This window comes from Mauremys reevesii, linkage group 10 (assembly GCF_016161935.1).
Source record: "Mauremys reevesii isolate NIE-2019 linkage group 10, ASM1616193v1, whole genome shotgun sequence".
Taxonomy (NCBI): domain Eukaryota; kingdom Metazoa; phylum Chordata; order Testudines; family Geoemydidae; genus Mauremys; species Mauremys reevesii.
The window spans coordinates 26,897,501-26,904,516 of record NC_052632.1 but is presented as its reverse complement, the minus strand read 5'-3'; positions in this window follow the sequence as shown (position 1 = coordinate 26,904,516).

Below are 7,016 nucleotides of genomic sequence, written 5' to 3'. Positions count from 1 at the left end.
ATTGTCATTGTCATTACTGCTTGGTACTTCCTGTCAAAATGCTCGTGGTGAGCCAGGAGTGGCTAGGGGCTACAGGATGGCCGTGGGCTCTGGCAAGATTCAGGCCCCGTGTGACAGTGCGAAGCCCCCCTTGAGCCACTGCCGGTGTGTGTCAGCAATGGGGGGATGGGAGTTCTGGAGGTCCACAGGTGGGGGGGTGGCTGTGCCCCCATGACACACTGGTGTGACCGACACCGGCTGGGGACCGCCTTCAATGGAACATAGGGGAACCAGTTTAATAATACTGCGTATGGCCCCATAAATCCTAAGGACAGCCCTGAAGTCCCCCATACTTCCAGAAGCCATCATAGCACTCTGATAGCCTTCCCCTACTGCCACAAGCCATCGTAACACTATGATAGCCTCCTTGTACTGCCACAAGCCATTGTAATGCTATGATATCCTCCCCATACTTCCAGAAGCCCTCATTGTTCTATGAAAACCATTCTGTGCCACCAAAAAAACATCATAGAACTATGAAAGCCATCCCCTACTGCCATAAGCCATTACAGAGCTATAAAGGTTTCCCTGGACCACCACAAGCCATCGTAGTGCTATGAAAGTCTCCCCATACCACTAGAAGCCATGGTATCACTATGAGAACTTCCCTGTATAGCCAGAAGCCCTCATAGTGCTACGAAAGCCTCCCTGTACTGCCATAAGCCAGCACAGCAGCATGAAACACAAACTCAAACATAATGAAATGGGCCACTCCTACGGGAGAACGTTTGTGGTCACAGCCATCATTGGCATTTCTGTTTCTGTAAATTCGGCAGGAAGGAAGGGTGAACCAGTTTGGAAAAAGTTACAAAAAACTCCCACCTCCCAACCTTTGCCCATCCCTAAGATTATCCTGGCCCAAACTGTTTCGAAAGTTAGAAAATATCTGGTTCCTCCAGGCCATGAGATGGTAAGTATACTTCCACCTCATCTCTCCCCCCAGTTCGCCTGCTGTGGATGATCTTCTAAGGCCTGTGAGCTTCCTTCAACTGACATAACGAGGGGCATAATCATACCTCAAACCCCTACATTGGTATCTGAAGTCAACCACATCAGGATTTAGTAAGTTCTCTCTGAGGCCTGCTGCTCTCTCTCTTTATGGGTAAAACGTATTTTTGCTTTTGCAACTCACATAGTCCTGAGAAATGCCAGTTTCCTCTTTTCCAACCTCTCCCCATTCAGACAAGATTAGTGGCCAGAAAAAAAAATCTTAATAATCTCATGGGCCTTTCAATTCACTAACTGTGTCACTCACCCCAGGGCAGAAGGCCTCATGTATGCCCTCTGCACCCATTAATCCTCACATTAAGACCAAATCCTGAAGTCCTAATTTAGGTTAACTCAGTCAAAACTGTACTGATTTCTGTAGGACCAGGATCAAGCTGTATGGGGCAAACCCAGTTTCGAGCCAACACTTGGGCTGGTAGAGGGAAAGCTGGGGAGGAATGTTCCTTGGAAGGTCATAGAGTTGAGCCACTGTAGAAACTATTCTCTGTAAACCCTGCAGTTCAACCCTAACCCATCCCACTGCCTGACAGGCAGAGGTGAAAGTAAGCCTGTCCGGTCCAGTCCGGTCCGGCGTACCAGCAAGAGCCAGTACGCTGTGCCAGGCCAGACCAGCTTCCCCAGGCTGGTGTTTCAAAGGGCCCGGGGCTCCCTGCAGTGGCCCTTTAAATCGCCTCCCGAGCCCCACTGCCAGAGCCCCGGTGTAGCAGCAGCAGGGGTCCGGCAGTGATTTAAAGGGCCAGGGGATCCAGCCACTGTGGGTAGCCTCAGGCCCTTTAAATCACCATCTGAGCCCCGCTGCCACAGTCTCAGGGCTAGGGTGACCAGACAGCAAGTGTGAAAAATCGGGACTTGGGTTGGGGAGCAATAGGAACTCATATTAAAAAAAGCCCCAAATATCGGGACTGTCCCTATAAAATTGGGACATCTCGTCACCCTACCAGGGATAGCGGCGGAGGGCTCCGGCAGTGATTTAAAGGGCCCAGGATTCCAGCCACTGCAGGGTGCCCGGAGCCCTTTAAATTGCCTCCTGAGTCCTGCTGCTGGAGCCCTGAGGTAGCAGCAGCAGGGCTCCGGCAGTGATTTAAAGGGTCTGGGGCTCCACTGCGGTAGTGCGCACTGGAGCCCCAGGCCCTTTAAATTGCCTCTGAATTCCAGAGCTCCCAGCCACCTCTGCAGCTGGGAGTTCCGGGGGTGATTTGAAGGCCCCAGGGCTCCCAGCTGCAGTTGGAGCCCCTGGGCCTTTAAATCTTGATTTAAATGGCCTGGGTATTTAAAGGCCCCGCCTCTTCCAGTCGAGGCCACACACCCTGCTCAGGACTCCAGCGTACCAGTAAGTCCTTTAAGTTACTTTCACCCCTGCTGACAGGGTTCTGTGCCAAACAGAAGGAATAGTCCCTGCCTCCTAAAACTTGCACTCAACAGAGGAACCACACTATTTCAACTGTCAGAACCTCTCTGCCGCTACAGAAAGGGCTACCCCACCATTGAGCAAAATGAAGGGACCACATGATGGCAGCATAACACTAAAAACCAGAAGGGGCCACTCCATTGTATAATGACTGAAGACTCTTCCTCTTGGTTTTACAGAGACTTTGTAAAGTCAATTTAGAAGCAAATTTTAGTTTTGCAAAAGCAAGCTTTTAAAATACCTAGCATCAATAGAAATATCCCTGTGTCTATGTGTTTATTTCAATGGAAACAGGTTGCCAATGATTTCTTCTCCAGTGTACATGGCTAAATATTTACTAGATAGGTATACAGACATCAAGAAAAGGAATTTTAAAAACAACTTTTAAGAAATACCTGTAAATGCTTTAACCATCTCCTTCCAATGAACAGTCTTATTTCTAGCTGCCATTTTAATTATATTTCACAGCAGGTGGCCAACTGGGTGTTACAAAGTGGAATAAAAGAGTCTTTTTTGCCATTAGAGAGCATTGGAAATCAAAGCTGTAAAGTTTTAAGGTAAGTTCTATAATATGTTAAAAACACTTTGGGCTATATTGGCAGCAAATACTAATTTAGCCCTTAATCCAGCAAAGACTTTACATTTGCTTAATGTTACACACTGTGCATTGTCCTACTGAAATCAATGGGTTTTAAGACCTTGCAGGATTGGGGCCTTAACTGTTGTACTATTTGTTCCACACCTTTGGCCCATAGAAGTTATTGGGAGTTTGCCACTGACAGTTCAATGGCACCAGCATTTGGCAATATGGGCCTGGGCAAAAGCCCATTGAAGCCATTGCAGACTCCTATTGACTTCAATGGATTTTGGATCAGGCCTTATATTCTGAGTGATGGCTTGATCCTGCACCACCTGACAATAATGGGAGCAGGATTAGGCCCTGAATGAATATATAGAATATTTATTTTCTCATCTAGATTACTACACAGTGTTGGTGCTAATTTTCATTGTGTAATCTGTTATGGAAATTGAAGTAAACACCAGTGTAATAAAAGTACATTAAGAGATGAAAATATTCTTTGGAAATTTTGTAAATGCAATACTAATTCAAATCTACTCATCCATGCTCAATTATTGAAACCTGCTTAAATAAATTAAATTTGAAGAGTCAGTTGTCTTACATCATCAATAATCTAGTAGCTCATAAAACATTTTGATACATCAAAATGCCTCTTACTTTTACAACATGCTCTCCAGAATTATTTGAATTATCATTATCTCCACTGACAGCAAAACCCTCAATGTTTACACTGACATAATGAAACAATGCACAAGAACACAACTGATATTAAAACTTACAATAAAATATTGTATACGTTATCCTTCGCCCCATCTCAGCTCTACCTGGATATTAATTAGAAAAGTCACAATACCTAACGACTTCAAATGACATGATAAGTTGCTTGTGTTGCTCAAATGGGTTTTTCTTAGCCTATAACTACAAAATATAATACTATATAGTTAACACACACACGCGCACACACAATATTTTTTCAAATGAAGCAAAGGTGTCATTCCCTAGATATGCAACAAGTGTCAATGCTTACTTATTTTCTATACAAGATTTAAATGTTTAAGCAGTTATAAAATATAGTTAATAAAAATTCTCAAATTGGCTTGGTCACTGTAAGCTGCTGCTGCTTCTTCATTTTATTTTTAAGATAGAATATTTGTAAATGTAAAAGTAATGTTCAGATTTATTTATCATTATTGGGTGGGTTTCGAAAGCTCCCAATAATTTGGGAATTTTGTCATTGCATCAACAGGAGAGGACTTATGCCCATATTGAGCACTTCTGGAAATCCCACCAAATGCCAACTCAGCAACATTTGCTTGTATTCATCTCTAGAAATATTTTCAGAACATTTTATTCTTTTATTACAGAAACCTACAATGTTTTCCTTAAGAGCCAAGGAAATCTGATCAATTTTCTGTAAAAGCTCTTTTTAATCCGTTCATGTACCTGTTCCAACCAGCTGCGGGCAGACAATATCTGGCTGCTGAGTTCCTCTACTGCACCTTTTAATCTAAGAGAATAAAATAAATGAGCATGTTTGCAAATATACAAGAGCATCTCCGGTTCTTTGATCACTGGGCTGTGGAGTTTTTAGGACAATCAACATAAAAAAAACCCTTTTTCCCCCATAGCATGTTTGACAGCATATTCATGCAATGTTTTGAAATTTCACACTGCTAGGCTTGGTTTATGTTAATTGTTTCATATAATCAAGGATGAGAGAATGTAATAGAACAGCAACTAGTTGCACAAAATATGGTTGCAGTATTTCGAGGCATACACGATGCAGACCCTTCGAGGCATATAGTATGCCATAGCCTAGAAACAAGTGTGACATCCCATTCACTTGACAGTCTTTGAAGCCCATGAGAATTTGGACTGGAAAGGGCTGAGTAAAGATTTTAGGATTTGGATCTACATGTATACATTTAAATGTGCTGTAGTATTTGAAGTTCTGTGCATTTGCCTCTCTCATTTTGGCATGGTGCTGAGATAGTTGCTATAACTGTATGTGTACATACATATTTGCAGCCAGTTTGAAACTGTTAGACGTACTGAATTCCGTGTCTGGCTGTCTGCACGTGTATATATACAGTATACATTCTTTTCCAGGTCTTAATACTCACATCTGGCACACACGTTTTACAAATTTAGTTCAAAGTGGTTTGTGAACAGATTTACAGAAGTATTTAGGTGCCTAAAAATACAGAAAGGTGCATAGTGGGGTTTCAAAAAACATCTACGCAGGTTAGGTCCTGAACTCCCACTGCAAGTCAATAAGAGTGAGATGCTGAACTAACTTGGCTGCTTCTGTAAAATCCACTAGGTGCCTCTCTGCATCTTTATGTGCCTAATTATCTTTGCAAATCTGGCTCTTACTGAGTACTATTACAGCAGTGAGCAAGTGTACAAATTAATGTACCTTCATTTGAATCCCACTTCTTTAACACCTCACTCATGCAAAGATCCTCTCATAAGGGTTACTTGGGGTTTACAAGACTAGCCCTTGATTTATAAGTAGCATGGTTTTCCAATAAGGTGAGTACTCACTTAACATCCAGAAGGTGGAGCTGTTGGTTGCTCTCTTTGTAGGCAATCTTCAGTTTTGCTTCTTGTTGCATTATTGACTGCTCTACTCTGCTCAAAAGGTAAGAAATCTGAAACAGAATTCTGAGTTTACTATTTTTCTCCTCAAACTCATCACACATTGTGCTTGAAACATAAATACCTAGATTATGAGTGAAGATTTTAATGGGACGCTGCTCTAATTGATGGGCCCAAACTTTAACCCACTTGTAAATTTTCCTTTTAGTTTTTTAAACTGTCCTCATCATGCAAAATCCACTAAGCTACACAACTGGAGTGGCAGCATTACTAAGATCACTATTTTTCAGCCATCAACAACCGGGGTCAAGGGCCGGAACTGTGTTTCCTTGCAGGAAGAGCATCTGCCTGGACCTTTTTTTGTGAGTAGTGAGGAATATCACCTAGCTGCACCCCCACCTTCAAAACCTCCCTGTGTGAGGTAGCTCTCATGAGTACTCTCCATGGTACACATCTCTTGGGCAGGCCCGCATTCTTTCTTCCATTACCTACTGGGCTCTCCAAACCCATTGAGAGAGTATGGACTTTGTAACCAACCTGCAGAACACCCTCAAAGATTCTCTAGCCCTTGCTCAAAAAAACCTACAGGATGCTCAACTAGAGCAAAAGACATGGTATGATAAACATGGCAGAGAGTGTTCCTTCAAAGTAGGTGACCAAACCATGGTCCTGAAAGCGCTTCAGGCCAATAAAATGGAAGCATTGTGGGAGGGGCCATTTATGGTCCGAGAGCGCCTGGGAGCTGTTAATTACCTCGTAGCGTTCCCAGACTCTACCCTAAAACCTAAAGTATACCATGTTAATTCTCTAAAGCCCGGGTATTACCAATGATTCGTACCCCACTACAGCCAAATTGCCACCCAACTGACAGACCTAACCAGGAAAAAACACTCAAATGCAGTTCAGGGGACTGAGAAGTGTCAGAAAGCCTTTAACCAGCTTAAGGCAGCCCTTACGTCTGACCCTGTGCTAAAGGCCCCAGACTTCGACCAATTGTTTGTCGTAACCACAGATGCATCTGAGTGTGGTGTAGGAGCAGTTTTAATGCAAGAAGGACCAGATCAACAATTCCATCCTATCATGTTTCTTAGCAACAAACTTTCTGAGAGGGAAAGCCACTGGTCAATCTCAAAAAAGGAATGTTACACCATTGGGTATGCTCTGAAGAAGCTATGCCCATACATTTGGTGTTTCTACCTGCAGACTGACCATGCTTCACTGAAGTGGCATCACTCAGTCAAAGAAACTAACAAAAAACTTCTTTGGTGGAGTTTAGCTCTTCAAGACTTAGAGTTTTGAAATACAACACATTTCAGGAGCCTCTAACAAAGTGGCTGATGCACTCTCCCGGGAAGGTTTCCCAGAATCAGCTGGGTAACA